General features: G+C 48.7%; 1 long non-coding RNA gene across 2 annotated transcripts in view; it reads right to left on the reverse strand.

The window, feature by feature from the left end:
• Positions 1 to 10,661, reverse strand: part of LOC134733614 (uncharacterized) — a 74,793-nt gene extending 64,132 nt beyond the window's left edge. The window contains exons 1-3 of one of the 2 annotated variants that reach the window (XR_010117269.1): positions 10,485 to 10,661; positions 7,973 to 8,066; positions 536 to 687 (exon numbers count right to left, since the gene is read on the reverse strand). This is a non-coding gene — a long non-coding RNA (uncharacterized lncRNA). The remainder of the gene's footprint in view (positions 1 to 535; positions 688 to 7,972; positions 8,067 to 10,484) is intronic. The other variant, XR_010117270.1, reaches the window with a different exon arrangement.
• Positions 10,662 to 15,913: the final 5,252 nt, after the last annotated feature.

Below are 15,913 nucleotides of genomic sequence, written 5' to 3' on the forward strand. Positions count from 1 at the left end.
TGAGGCTGTGTGACCTGGTTCCCTTGAGGGTGGACCAGAGAGTGAAGAGAGGCTGGGAGGGAGACTTAGTCAGGTGAGCAGCCAGCCAGCAGGAGCCTCTTTCAGAGGAAGATGTGGGTTTATTTATCTCTCTTGCTCTCTCTTATGCAGAAAGCTCTTCACTGCTGTTCAGCCCTGGAGAGGGGGAGGAGGGGCAAAGCTCCCCCGAACCCCACACCCCCTCGCAAGTGATCGCTAATATTTATCATGTGTTTGCCAAGTGCCAGGACAATACCAAACACCTCAAAGGTGTTAGCTCATTTTGTGTTTGCAGGAACCATAGGAGGCAAGTCCAGTTTCCAGATGAGGACGTTCAGGTGTGGAAGGAGTAGCTGTCAAGGTCACGCAGCAATGCAGGTGCAGTCGGTGGCAGGACCAGACATAGAAACTCCTGTTTTGGCACAATCCAGACTCCATTCTTCACCCCGCCCCCAACCTTGCATTCTGCTGCAGGGCCAGGCTGTGCCACCGAGAGGTCACCATCTGTAGCACCCACCTGGCTGCCTCGAGGTCTAGAGTCCTGGGACTGTGACGGGACCAGGTACCAGTTGGGAGGCAGGCCATCCATAAAGGCCACATGGGAGCTGGGCAGGCCTCACTGGGCATGGAAAACAGCCCTCCCTACTGCATCTCGGGTCACTGTTGCACCTGGGGAGGGAGGAAATCCAGGTGTGTTATACTAGCGGCACATGTCAATGCAGACTCATCACGTTTCAAGCGTTCAATAGCCATGTGTGCTTAGTGGCTACCATATTAGACAGTGCATTTTGAAATGAAATTTCATAATAAATTTTTAATAATAAAGGCTCAGGAAAAGCAGGTAACCTTCCCAAGGTCACATAACTAGAAATGGCAGTGTTGAGGTGTGAACCTTGCCTGTCTGACAGCAAACCTGGGCATTGCCCACTACCCCACACAACTAGGGGCCTCAGGGTGCAGATCTGGGCGTGGTTTGGAACATCGCATCCTGCACAGCCTGGCCACAGGGGCTGCTTGCTGACTTCCAGCTCAGCCTCCCGGTTATGAAGATGGCACTCAGGGGATGTGGGGTCGGGTAGGGAGGCAGAAAGATGCAGTCTCTATGTCCTGCAGGGAGGACTTACACCCAAGAAGCCAAGGGAGCCCTAACGGTTGAAGCTGTAACCCAGAGACAATCAGTCATTTTCTGCCACTCATTCCTGTCTCAGCAAAGCCCACCTGGTTGCAGGGCCCAGCCCTCCCCAGGAAAGCCAGGAGCATGCTGTTTCCAAATTCCCAATATTTGCTGTCCTTGCAAACCAATAAGGCCGCAGCCTGCAAAGAATGCTGATGGAATCGATGGCATCTGAGGGTGACTTTGAAAAAGAACAGGAGTACTGCTGAAACAGCTCACTCAATGACAGGGACATCAATGAGAGAACTAGAGAGGGATCAATACCCTGAAGGTGAACCGTTGCAAACTGGAACCACTATTGAGCAACTGAAAAGCCAGCCTCAGAAGTGGGCAACCATGGGAACATAAAGGGAGGTGCTTGCAAGCCCCCAAACCCATCTTTTTTTGCAAGCAGAGAATTCTGCTTATGCACATGTGATGGAAGAGTCTCTTGACCAAATCATGAGTCTCTTTGATATTTAGAGCTTCAAAAGAGATCCTGGATTCCTTTGACCTGAGTATCATTTCACAAACCACTTCAGGTCTCAATAAATAAGAAATGGTTTCAGCTCTGAAGGGCCTGCTTTACACACATAGTGCAAGGGTCTGGAACCAGAGCCAGGACTGGGAAATTTAGAGATCTGGGTTCAAGTCTTGGTTCTGCCATTAACCAACTGGGAGCTCTCAGATACCACATTTACCTAGTCTGAGCTGCAGTTTCCCCTTCTATAAAGTGGGTACAGATGACATGTGGTGTCCAAGGTGTGCCCATTCCTTAGTGACAAGGGGGAATAAGGATTGCTGGAAAATTTGAAGAAAAATATCTCGCATATAGAAGGAGCTTAATAAGTGTAAATTGAATAAAGATAACAGGTAAATTCTAGATCCCTCTGAGCTCCGTTTACCATTTTTTGTGTTGTCATTCCCACCCACCTCCTCTGCCCCATCTCTCACTTTCCCTGCCTGGTACTTGAAGCTCCCAGCATTATCTCCCTGTTTGTGTCTTCCTGGGCATGCTGCTTTTCATGTATGACTGTCTTTGCATATGCCATTTGTCCTGCCTAAAATTCCCTTCCATCCTGCACTGGTTTGCCTAACCCTTATTCATTCTTTAAAACCCAAGGTAGGTGTCATTTACTCCTGACCTCCCTTCCTGCACATTATGAGTGAGTTTCCATTCCCAAACAGCATTGATCTCTTCTTCTCTGGGGCTGCCTCAGCACTGTGGAGACTTTTTTCCCTGTGTGTACAGAATGGTACTGTAATTGATTTTTATCCCCACTGAACTGGGACTCCCCAAGGGCAGGGACTCCTTGTTCCTCATTGTGGCCCCAGCCTGGGACCATGCTCAGGAAGATGGGTATGGTTCTAACACGCCCCACAGCACCTTATTCCTCTGAGAAGGCCCGAGGATGTGCCGGACATCCTATCTGGGGGGGCTTTGGTCCCCTGAAGAATCCAGGCTTTCCTATATCCGGGAGATCCCTTCCCCAAACACTCCCCAGAGATATGTTCTCCCTGCAACTAAACACGAGGCTGGGTCTACAGGGGCTGGGCGCTGGCGAGAGCCTGGTGAGGAGCCCTCTTTACAGCCAGGACACACCAAGCCCTCCCTTCCTCTTCTTCCTCCATTGCTGCCATTGTCCATTGAAGCAGCACTGCCCCAGAGGACCAGGAGAGCCGGAGGAGTAGACAGATTATAGGGAATTCCCCTCCACCCATTCCCTCTCCTCCCCTCTAGCTCTCTTTCTCCTTTAAAAAAAACATTTGTGGGCAGCTTACCATGGGATCCATATTACTTATCACAGCTACTTGGGATACAGAAACCAACGTCACAGGCCCTGCCTTGGGAGAACTCATGGGCCAGTGGGAGGAAGCACAGAAGGAAACCCATGGTTGCAGGGGAGGGCAGGAAATGCAATGCTGAGGTCCACCAGGTGCCAGCATGCAATGAAAGAGCAAGGGGCAGGGCGAGGGTAGACACTGTGCAGATGGTGCCCTGTCCCTGCCCTCGCTGAACAGGGGAGGGAGCTTCAAGAACAGCCTGCACCCTTGCTGGGCTGCCTCTGCTGCGCCTCTTCTCTGGGGGTCTCCTGAACCTTGCAAAAGCACCATGGTGGGCAGTGGTGGCCCTAGGGTCAGGGCTGTTTGGAAAAGAGTTGGAGAAAATTTAGAAGAGGAGAACCTTTATTTTTATTTTTTTTTTCTTTTGAGATGGAGGCTCCCTCTGTTACCCAGGCTGGAGTGCAGTGGCGCCATCTCAGCTCACTGCAAGCTCCGCCTCCCGGGTTCACGCCATTCTCCTGCCTCAGCCTCCCAAGTAGGTGGGACTACAGGCGCCTGCCACCACGCCCGGCTAATTTTTTGTAATTTTAGTAGAGACGGGGTTTCACTGTGTTAGCCAGGATGATCTCGATCTCCTGACCTCATGATCTGCCCGCCTCGGCCTCCCAAAGTGCTGGGATTACAGGCATAAGCCACCGCGCCCGGCCGAGAACCTTGGTCTTAAAGGATGAGTAGACCCTTGTCAGTAACAAAGAGCGGGACATTCCAGGTAGAGGGAAGAGCATGATGCAGGGAGGGAGGAGGGCGGAGGAGGGCGGAGGAGGGGCTGGGGAACAGGGGGACTGCCAGAGAGAGTGGAGAGGCTGGCAAGGACCAGGACTGGGGGCCTGATGCCACACCCGGGGGTTTAATTATCCTGGGCAGGTGGACAGCCATGGAAGGGGTGCATATGCGGGAGTGACATCATCTGCCTCTCCTTCTACTTATGTCCCCCAGAACCTCTAGGCTCTCTGTAGGCAGAGCCACAAACACTACTCACCTGCCATGTGTTGAGTTTCTCAGCCTCCTGCAGCCTCCTCAGGATTAGCCCCAGCAGCAGCCAGCTTCACTCTCCTGAAGCAGCCACGTCCTCGCACAGCTTTCCTCGCTGGGAACCCATCAATGCAGCTCTCCAGTGCATTGAGTCTGAACCCCACTGCCAAGAGTGACAATCAAAATACCTCACCTCCCACCCAACGTGGCAGAGTCCCAGCAGCAGCAGAGCTGGAGGCCCCCACCCACCACCCCCGGGGCTGGGCCAGGCATTAACCCTTTCATTGCTCGATCAGGGTGTGGAGAGTTTATAGGGTTCCAGGAAAGAACGGGAGCGACAGGAGGGCATTCATGATGCTTGAGGACATCAACTCTTTACTCATGGGAGCAGCCTATTTCAGTATGTTCACAACCCACACACCTGTCCGGGGCACACACCGTCCACATTGGCCCTTAGGTAAAGACCTGGAAGAGATGCTTCCTGAAGTTCTTTCCAGCAATGACAGGGAGGCCCCTAATCCAAGTGACGGAGGGCTCAAAGTAAGACTAAACAAGACTTAGAACTGGAAGGCACTTTTGTTGGTCAGTTACTGTAGCGCAGTTATTTCTGCACTAACCAAGAGAATGACTCTGTACTTGAAACTCTGGCCAGCGATGAAATTCACTTTTGAAGAACTCTAGAGTACACAGTGGTTTTCCTGCCTATGCTTTTTCACAAAAGCTGTCAGGAGCCTAGAATTCCGCACCAGGAAATACAGACAAATATTTGCTATCATCAGACACCTGTAAAACCAGTCACCAAGTGAAGAGCATGTGTGAACAGGGTCTCTGATGAGACATTGGTCCCTGCAATGCCTGCTGGATACTCACTTTTCAATCATCGTCAGTTGGCCACACTGGAATCCAGGCAGATACGCACGAAAACACACAGCATGCACTGATCGCAGGCAGCCCTAAGCGGTGTCTCACTTACTTGAAACGAGGAATTAGGCCTGGCAGGTGACTAAGTTGGAATTTCTGAGGTTAATGATCTAGAATAAATGATTTGTGCTACAAAAGATGCTTGAAATTAATATTTGTTGAATATCTACTATGCATTCAACACTCTGTTAGGTGCTGGGAGAAACACAAACAGTCTTTGCCTTCAAGTTGGGGAACTACCATGGCACATGGTGAACAATAAATTGCTTTTCAACAACACTGAAAAATGTAAAGGACCCTAAAAATATACGGTGATGTAAAATCTCAAGCCTCACAACCAATGTAACTTCAAAATAGATGTTTATCTTCATGAGCCATTTCTAAACGAAACTTGAAGCTTTTTCCATCAACAAATATTTGACTCTCTTACCAATCAGTCAATTGGGTACGTGCCCAGCCCTGTGGATTGTTGCCTACAAAGCAAATGATTTTAAACTACACACTGCGAAGAAGAAAAACACATGGGTTCTCTCTTAGGTAGGGAGAGCCTAGCCCTGGGGAAACAGTCCGGTCTAGAGCCGTTTCCTATTGTCTGGGTTTCCAAGATGCCTCCAATCCATGCACCTTCACTCTAGCACCTGTGTCTCTTCTCAATCAATAGAGTTCACACTGGCCCACTCTGTGTTTCAAATACAGATGTCAGCCCTGCACCTAATCACAGCCCAGCGGCCCCCTGAGAACTCCGTGGTGTCCCTCAGCCTGGCCTCCCACAGGGAAAGTCCCATTATCTGAGGCTGTAGACAAGATTCTGTACCCAGAACACAGCTTTCAAGAGGGCACCCAAAGGCGAGCTCCGAGTGGCAAGGAAGGCTCTGAGGCTCAGAGAGAGGGGCAGAGGAGCTTCAGGGAGGGGTCTATGGCCTGAGAGAGGAGAGAGAAGAGGGTCTCACCCCTACTCTACCTCCAGTGCGCCCAGATTCAGAGGAGATTTTGGCATCACTGGGGTAGAAAAGGAAACAGCACAGCTGCTAGGGAAAACTAGGCAGGGTGATCTGGGACCAGAGTAAGTTGGGAGAAGCGAGAAAGGAAGACAATGAGGCTGGCGGAAATGTTACACTCCAGAAAAGCTGAGGCTGAGTCTACAGGGACAGGGGAGGCCCTGCAGGGAGGGTGGGACACTCTCTTCAGAACAACCAGGAATGGACAGTTCCATCTCCCTCTCAAGAACAACCGCAGGCCGGGCAAGGTGGCTCACGCCTGTAATCCCAGCACTTTGGGAGGCTGAGGCGGGCGGATCGCGAGGTCAGGAGATAGAGACCATCCTGGCTAACACAGTGAAACGCCGTCTCTACTAAAAATACAAAAAATTAGCCGAATGTGGTGGTGGGCGCCTGTAGTGCCAGCCACTCAAGAGCCTGAGGCAGGAGAATGGCGTGAACCTGGGAGGCGGAGCTTGCAGTGAGTGGAGATCCTGCCACTGCACTCCAGCCTGGGGGACAGAGTGAGACTCCGCCTCAAAAAAGAAAAAAAAAAAAAAAAAGAACAACTGCAAAGCGCAGGGCGTCTTTGGAGATAATGATGATGATCAGTGTTATCATAACAGACAACAGCAACCACTATGAACTGAGCACTCACTGTGGGTCACACGCTGCGCAGGGCTTTACACAAAGCGTCTCATTTAATCCTCACAGCAACCACTGTGCTAAAGAGGAAACAGAGATGCAGAGAAGTTAAGCCGCTCTCCCAGGGTCACCGAGTTCGTGGCAGACTGGACTGGAACCCAGGTCTTCTGATCACTTCAGATCCTGTGTTTAGTCAGTTGTCTTTTGAATGCAAGCTTCAGATAATTTTTCTTAGCACAGGAACTGTTCTGAATTGTCATTGCTCATTTCGTGACCATAAACTACTTTTGTAAATGATTTCTCTTTTATAAAATGGATTAGAGCATGCAATGGTCAAATTTGCCCTAAAGTCCTCTCACACATCTTACGGGAATGATATGGGAGGATGTCCTTCACCATCTAAACAGGCTGTAATTTTAAAATATTTATGAATTGATAGGATCAGAGGATTATGTAAAACTCCTGTACAATCATAATCGCCTCTCTGTCTCACACAAGAATGGGTGTGGGGGTTAACATCGTGAAAATAAAATAGAAAAAGACGCCTCAGGCCGAGTGCAGTGGCTGACGTCTATAATCCCAGCATTTTGGGAGGCCAAGGCGGGCAGATCACTTGAGGCCAGGAGTTCAAAACCAGTCTGGCCAAGATGTTGAAATCCTGTCTCTACTAAAAATATAAAAATTAGCTGGGAATGGTGGCACGCACCTGTAGTCCCAGCTACTCAGGAGGCTGAGGCAGGAGAATTGTTTGAACCCAGGAGGCGGAGGTGGCAGTGAGCCCAGATCACGCCACTGCACTCCAGCCTGGGCAACAGAGTGAGACTCTGTCTCAAAAACATAAAAAACTAATAATAATAAAAAGATGCCTTGGAGTGACCTTGGATGCCTCTTGACTTGCGCATCTAATCAATATCTCTGCAATCTCTCTCGCCACCCTCCTGCACACACCCCCCACCCCACTGCCACTGTCATCGTCACCTCTGAACTTCTCTGCAGCCGCCTCCTACTCCAAGTCCTCCAACCTATCCTTTACAATGTAGCTGGGGGGACTTTTCTTAAAAATCCCATCAGGTGCCCCTCGGGCTTAAAAGCATTGATGATAGAGACAGAAAGTAGGATGGTGGCAGTTGCCAGGAACTAGGGGGAGGGTAGCATGGGGGATTAGTGTTAAATGGGTGCAGAGTTTCAGTTTTACAAGATGAAAGAGTTCTGGAGATGGATGGTGGTGCCGGCTGCACAGCATTTTGAATGTATTTAATGCCACTGGACTGTACACTTAAAAATGGTTTACATGGTAAATTTTATGTTATGTATATTTATCACAATAAAAAATCAATTTAAAAAGTATCTGATGATTTCTAATGGTCTCAGGATACAATGTCTTTTCCTCAGGGAGATACTCAATAGAATGTGGTTTCAGGCCAGGCGCAGTGACTCACACCTGTAATCCCAGCACTTTTGGAGGCTGAGGAAGGAGGATTGCTTGAGGCCAGGAGCTTGAGACCAGTCTGGGCAACATAGCAAGACCTCTGTCTCTACAAAAATAAGAAAATAAAACAAAATGTAAAACTCAATGGGTTAAAAAAAAAAATTCAGCAGGTTTTAAAGATTGGGGTAAAAGGAATGTGATCCTAATCTTTGTTTTGTTTTGTTTTGTTTGAGATGGAGTCTCTGTCGCCCAGGCTGGAGTGCAGTGGCGTGATCTCGGCTCACTGCAACCTCCACCTCCCAGGTTCAAGTGATTCTCCTGCCTCAGCCTTCCAAGTAGCTGGGATTACAGGCACCCACCACCACGCCCGGCTAATTCTTGTATTTTTAGTAGAGATGGGGTTTCACCATCTTGGCCAGGCTGGTCTCGAACTCCTGATGTCGTGATCCACCCACCTCGGCCTCCCAAAGTGCTGGGATTACAAGCGTGAGCCACCGTGCCCAGCCATGTGGTCCCAATCTTCAGCAGCAACCTCACCTCCCACCTCCTTGCCTGCTGCCCACACGCACACCATATCCCAACAAATCTGTTCCAAAACCACCACGCCTTCTCATGGCTCCTTGCCCTGTACATTCTGTTCCTTCTCTCTGGGATGCACCTCTCCCACTACCAATGGCTGGGGACATCTTTAGACCCATTTAAATAAGTCACCTCCTCTGCAAAGCCTTCACACCTCCACACACTTGGTACCCGATGTGACCTTCTTCTCAAAGGGATAGGCCATGTCTTTGTCCCCTAGGTCTCCCCAAGGCCTAGCAGACACTCAGTGAATGTTTATTAACTGTTTAATGAATACGAGTTTTGTCCTCATCCTGGGTGAGCTTAACAAGACCTACATAAATGAAGTAATTCATTTCTAAAAAGTGTGATGCAATCTAGAGGTAGAATCGCACCTTCAACAAGAGAGAGATCTTTGTGGGTCACGGAGGAGGGCAAATCTGGGGAGGGAAAAGCCTTCCAGGTAGGGGCATCAATGACAGCAAAGCTCCCCCAACCTTTTCCAGAAAGAGAAAGATGAGATCCAGGCTAAGGCTTTTCCCAGGCCCCAGCTTTTGCACACTGTCCATGCATGGCTTTTGATTTTTTTTCTGCCACGTAGACTGGAAACCCAAGTATAACTGCAGGGGATGTGCTATTTTCAGGCTGCCCAGCCTCTGAAGCCCCTTTCTTTGTTGGAAGAATTCCCCACTTTATGAACCTTAGTGGGAAGTGGAGCCCACTTTTCTCTTTGAAAGGTGTACATTCTAGATACTTACTCCCCCTAGCTTATCTTGAACCTTGGCGTGGCACGTGACTCAGACCTGGCCAGACACCACAGCCAGGGATTTTGAATCTGGAGTGAATGACCCAAAGCAGCAGGGACTGTGGAGAATTCGTTTGTGGGGCAGCAGCAAGGCTTAGTGTCATGGATTTCAATGAGAGTAGAGGGTCCTGGACCGTGTCGGCATCCAGGTTCCAGGACCTGGTGCCACGGAGTCAGTGCAGCATGGTCGGATGTCTGCTGTTCAGTGGCAGAAGCAACAGGGATCTCCCTGGGAGAGGTCTGCAGGGTGATTTTGGCCATGGTTCTAGCTGCACACCCTCCCAGCGCCTGCTCATTCTATAAGCCTGCTTCACCAGCCTTCCTCACAATCAGTAAGAAGTTAAGAGTCTTATATTTAAATCCACTAGAGTTGGTTTCTTTCACTTGCAAATAAAGACTCTGATATAGTAATTAACACAGACCAAGCTAGGCCCCTGGAATTCGGGAAAGGGAAGGAAAACATGCATTTTCTGAGCATCTACTAGGTGTTTACTAGTGTTCTAAAAAATTCAGCTAATGACGCTTTAAGGATCTTGGAGTGATAATTTCATCTGTGCTGCCCAGACCTCTGAGAGTGTAGGGGCTGTCGGAGCCCTGCTTCATCAGCATCACTTCCAGGCCAAAGTTTCAGCATCAGCCTCCAGATCCCAGCCCTGGCAGGGACAGCTTATATGGCAGCTACAACTGTCCAGCAAAGACCCAAGACTGCCTGCTTTGGCCTGGTGAGCTAAATCCTCATTTCACTGACTTCTTGCATTTTTTATTTTAATCTCTCTCATTTGGTCTCATGTTCTAAATCTCTTGGCTCAAGAAGCGACAAGTTGCTACCTTTTGTCCTCTATTTCAGGAAGTTTGTGTGACGGTTGTAGCAGCTGGATTCCGTCTGAACACATTCCAGCAATTTGCCTGCTGCAGGATCTTTCAGAGTGAGGCTGGCCACGTCAGTCTGGTCAGCTGCATCTCTGAGTTTCAGAACCAGGATCAGGGAGTGTGGCTGGGATCGTTTGCATCAATTATAGCAATTGCTGTCTGCAGGCAGAGAGCATCTCATGTTAATAGCTGAGTGGGTTGGCGAAACTCCTTTTTTTTCCAGGGGTGGCTTTTGATATAACAAGCTTTTATGTGTTTTGTCTAGATGAATGAGGGCCCCAAACATCTTACTTGGGTTTTCCCTGGTTTAAGAAAATCCAGAAGAGAAATCATCCAAATAAATCAGCGTGATTGATCACATTCAAAAGGGTTATTTTCTCTCTCTGCAAAAGGTTTCTTCACTGGGTTCTCTTAACTGCCAGGACTTCTGGTGCAGTTGAGAATGTGTTTACAGAACTGGACATGACTAAGGGGAAGGAGGGCGGTCAGGGGCTGCCTGGATCTTCCAGCCCCTCCCAGCTAGAGTCACGGGTGCCTCCAGCTGTGTGCTGGAGCCTGGCCAGAGCCTGAAGCTGTCCTGACCAGCAGCCTCAGCTCTGTCCTTTGGGCACTGTGCACTGGCCTATGACTCCTCCTTCCATCCTTTATGAATTCGTCCATTTTGCCATTGCTTTCTTGGCACCCAGCGTATCTGCTAAGCACTCTGCTAGGCACTGGGGCTACACAGGCAAATCACATGGACGTAGCACCCCCTCTCTGAGATACCTTCAGCTATTGGACAAGTGGACCAAGGGAAGCAACATCAAGTAACTACCTGCTTGGGGAGTCCAGGATGGAGGAGGCTCACCTAGCTGAGAGGGGCTCAGAGCCCTAGAACACCCCATGGAGAAAGTGCCATTTCCTCGAAGACCTGAGAGATGCACAGGTAGCCAGGGGAAGATGGCAGCAGAGCAAAGCCCAGAAGAGGCTGAAGCAGAGAGAAGGAATGGAGCCAGGAGAGAAGACAGGAGAGGAGTCGGGGAGCTCCTCAACAGCCTTCCTCCCTGGAGCTTCCTAACAACCCTACGGGGTAGGACTCTTACTACCAGCATCCCCATTTTACAAATGGGGAAACTGAGGCACAGAGTGGCCAGCTGACCTGCCCAAAGTCACATATCTTGTGAGTAGTGCAGCCATGATTTGAACCCAGGTCATCTGGCTCATGAGTCCAACCACCATGCTGAGCTGCAGCTGAATAACGGTGAAGGGTTTTAAGTCACAAAGCAAAATGAAGGTCACACTTGCGTTGTTTACAGAGCTGCTCCTGCTGAAGGGGTTGAGGGTAGCACAGCGAGTCTCCCAGCATGGCCTGTGCTTTTAAAGTGCCCATGTGCTTGGTGCTGAGCTGGTTAGGGCAGGAGGGGGAGAGGCAGAAGAGTCCTCTGCACCATGGCTGCCTAGCTCTCCTGGCTGGTCACATTCTGACATTGTATCCAGATCCACCTTTTCGGGAGTCAGCCCTGTCCAAACGCAACTCCAGCACAAGCAGAAACAGCTGTGCCTTCCTCCCCTTCCCAGGGACCCCTCCACCGGGCAGCAGGAAGGATGGAAACACAGACTGGCATGACCTCAGTGGCTGTCCCCACAGGCGTCCCTTTCACTCCATAGCCTTCTGGTGCCTGAGCCCACACTCATGTCTCCCTTCTCTCAACTCCCATAGCACTTATTGTGAGAAGCACACAATCAACTCCTGTGTGCATTGTTCTCTAGCTGTTTTGTGGTCATTCATCTCTTCAACTATCTCGAATTGTCTGAAGATGAGTCATAATTAGGGAGATGATTATGTACCAAAACTTAAAAAAGTCCCAACTGTCATCTATGTCCAGAGAGAGAGAGAGAGAGAGAGAGAGAGAGAGAGAGAGAAGGTATATGTCTACATATAATATGAAGCATAAAAATATGAAACATAATGACCATTTTTTTTTGTGATGATTAAGGCTAATTGCTGCATACCTAGGGCCTGCCTGGGACATATGGGCCATGTACCCCAACACTAATTAGCCCTGGCCTCTCTGGATTTTTCATGAGCTCTTTATGGGTTTGTTGTCTCTGCCTTGTCCACTGATGCCTTGCATAGACCACAGAAATGGGCTCCCCAAAGCCCTAGATGTTACTCTACTCAAAATCATCTGCAGAAATGTGGAGTAGATTTCAGAGGAAGTGTCGGGACTAATTCTGCTCCCAATTTCTAAGTAGCCACTTCTAGACTGCTGTGGACCAGGAAACCCGGTAACTGAACATCTTGCAACCGAAGAGAAAGGGGATCTTCCCTGCCTTTGCTGACCTCCAGGTTAGGCACCCACCTCTGTGCTCTCCGTCAAGCTCCTTCTAAGCACAGACTGTGTCTTAATCATGCTGGAAACTCCAGCCCTTAGGACAGCATCTGGCACGTTGAAGACCTTTAGATATTTTGTGGAATGAATTAACAGGAAATTGAGTCTGAGTGAGGGCTTGGAGAACACTCCTCTAAGTCTTGCATGTGTGAGCATCAGTGTGTGATCTTGTGACAGCTTTCTGATGGCTCAGGGACCCCTTCTGTGCTGGCTTTAAGGTTCTGAGTGTACTCTTCCGAGCAGACGCAATCCTGTATCTACGGAACATCTGCTGGAGACACAGCTCTGCCTTGCGTGCTTTCCTTCTGTGGCTTTACTATTCTAGTGACTCTGTATATGGTTGGGCCCATACTAAGCACACAATGCCAATGGTCAGCGTTATTGGAAACGCGTCCTGAATGGTCTGGATCCACTCTCCAAACAAGCCTTCACTGAATGCCTTCTGTGGCCCGGCAAAGTCACCAGGGACATAGAGGTCAGATGTAACTTCTCCCACTGGGAGGTAGCAGTCTGATGGTGGCAGTGGGAGAGGAGGGGAACCATGCAGACAGTTAAAGGGAACAGACAAGGGACAAGGAGGCACCTCTCTCGCTGCTGGATGTGTTGAGCGTAAAAACAGAGCCTTCCGTATGAAAATAAAATCATCTGCTGACTCACGGGTAGATATATATTGAGCCACCCACCAGCCTCAAATAACTAAACATTGTTCCCAGGCCAGCGAACACTGGAACTTCTGTCTTCTATTACAGGTAGCACAGGTTCTTGTTTGTTGTAGTAGAAGATTAAAATCAGACAGACCTGTTTTTAAGTCTTAACTCTAAAGTTTACCAATTGGGATAGGTAATTGAACCTCTCTGAGCATCAGTTTAGTCAGCCAGTGGGAACTATAATACCTAAGTTTACCCAGCTGTTGAGCGTTCACCGAATACAGATAAAAACAAAACAAAACAAAACAAAACAAAAAAGCCCTTACCCTCAAGAGGCTCATGGTCTGGTAAGGGAGAGAAGAGAGACTGATATGTTGCAGACACACATTAAAAGCTATTAAAAGATATCCATATCTGGCCAGGCGTGGTGGCTAACACCTGTATTCCCAGCCACTTTGGGAAGCCAAGGTGGGCGGATCACCTGTGGTCAGGGGTTCAAGACCAGCCTGACCAACATGGTGAAACCCCATCTCTACCAAAAAATACAAAAATTAGCCAGGCGTGGTGGCATGTGCCTGTAGTCCCAGCTACTTAGGAGCCTGAGGCAGAAGAATTGCTTGAACCCAGGAAGTAAAGGTTGCAGTGAGCCGAAATGATGCCACTGCACTCCAGCCTGGGCAACAGAGTGAGGCTCCATTTAAAAAAAAAAAAAAAAAGATATCCATATCATTTGTTGGGTAAAAAAAAAAAAAAAAAAAAAAAGGTTACTAAATGCATTCAACAGAATACACACATGTATTTATATGTATGTGTATGTGTGGAGAGAGAGAGATTTATTATAAGGAATTTGCTCACACAGTTATGGATGCTGGCAAGTTCAAAACCTGCAGGCCAGCAGGCTGTAGACCCAGGAGAGCTCATGTTCTCTTTCGAGTTCTAAAGGCATCTGCGGGGGACCCAGGAAGGGCCGGTGCTTCAGATGGAGTCTGAAGGCAGTCTGCTGGAGAATTCCCTCTTGCTCAAATAAGGATGCTCTTTGTGTGTTCTTTTCAGGTTTCTGATCTGATGAGGCCCACCCACATTAGGGAGTGCAAACTGCTTATTCAAAGTCTACCGATTTAGGCCAGGCACAGTGGCTCATGCCTGTAATCCTAGCACTTTGGGAGGCCGAGGCAGGTGGATCACTTGAGGTCAGGAGTTCAAGACCAGCCTGGCCAACATGATGAAACCCCATCTCTACTAAAAATACAAAAATTAGCCAGGCATGGTGGTTCACGCCTATAATTCCAGCCACTCGGGAGGCTGAGGCAGGAGAATCGCTTGAACCAGGGAGGTGGAGGCTGCAGCGAGCCAAGATCACACCACTGCACTCCAGCCTGGGTGACAGAGCGAGACTCTGTCTCAAAAAACAAAACCAAAGAAACCACCACCAACAACAAAGTCCACCGATTTAAATGTTAATCTCATCCAAAAACACCCTCACAGAAACACCCAGAATAGTATTTGACTAAGTATCTGGGCATTGTGACCCACCAAGTTGACACATACAACTAACCATCACCCTGAACAAAGTGAATCAAGTTTCAAACTAAGGAATATGTAGAAAAACTTTCTTGACCAGGCTCCCTTGATTTCCCCGCCTGTCTGTGACTCTACGAAACCTCATTTAGCACCCACAGGCCGGGTGGGGGGGGGCGGTAACTCTTTATCTGCCCACTGCACAGAAGCACCGATAATAATTATATGAAGAGTTTGGGTGAAAAGTCCCACTCAAATGTTTGCTTGTCACTAAACTAGCTGCCGTATGGCAGGAAAGGAAGAAGTTTCTGGTGATCCACTGGTCTGAGCAAATAAATCACTGAAACAATTTATGAGAATGAGCTCAACCTGAAGGACTCATTCATTCTGAAATGTACATGGAATGTAGCTATCCTGTAGACCATTAACTGCACTAATTACAACAATGATTCAAGAGATAAGCTTTCACTAAACATTTAATAAAGTTCTAAGGCTCCTTGCACAGGATAGCTTCCCCCCAGTGCCGTACCCCATCCCCAAGCAGAGGGAAAGAAGGAAAAAAGAAAACACTACTTACTGAACACTTGCTATATGCTCAGCATTTTCCTATGTGACAGCTCATCTAATCTCCAAACAACTCTTTGATGTAGCGATGATGATGATGGTGATCACGATGATGATGATTTTTGAGACAGGGTCTCACTCTGTTGCCTAGGCTGGAGTGCAGTGGTGCAATCATGGCTCACGCCAGCCTCGACCTTCCGGCCTCAGGCGATCCTCCCATCTCAGCCTCCCAGGTAGCTGGGACTACATGCATTCTGAAACGTGGAGCCAGAAGACCCTAAATTCCAGCCCTGCTATTTATATGTGATTTGACCTTGGATACCTTGATCTTCTCTGAAACTCAGTTCCCTCTACCTGTAATCTATAAAAATAGTCCCAGCTGGGCACAGTGGCTCATGTCTGTAATCCCAACACTTTGGGAGGTCGAGGTGGGTGGATTGCTTGAGCCCAAGAGTTCCAGACAAGTGTAGGCAACATGGCAAAAACCTCCATGTTAACGTGCCCTTTTTTGTTCCAGGAGCTTCTTCATACCAGGTAACTTAGAAAAAATAATAAGAACTTTACAAATAAAGTAGTAATTTCTCAGTACTCCCTTTGCTAGCTGTCTGTTCCCTGCACT

Source organism: Symphalangus syndactylus, chromosome 18 (genome assembly GCF_028878055.3).
Source record: "Symphalangus syndactylus isolate Jambi chromosome 18, NHGRI_mSymSyn1-v2.1_pri, whole genome shotgun sequence".
NCBI classification, from domain to species: Eukaryota; Metazoa; Chordata; class Mammalia; order Primates; family Hylobatidae; genus Symphalangus; species Symphalangus syndactylus.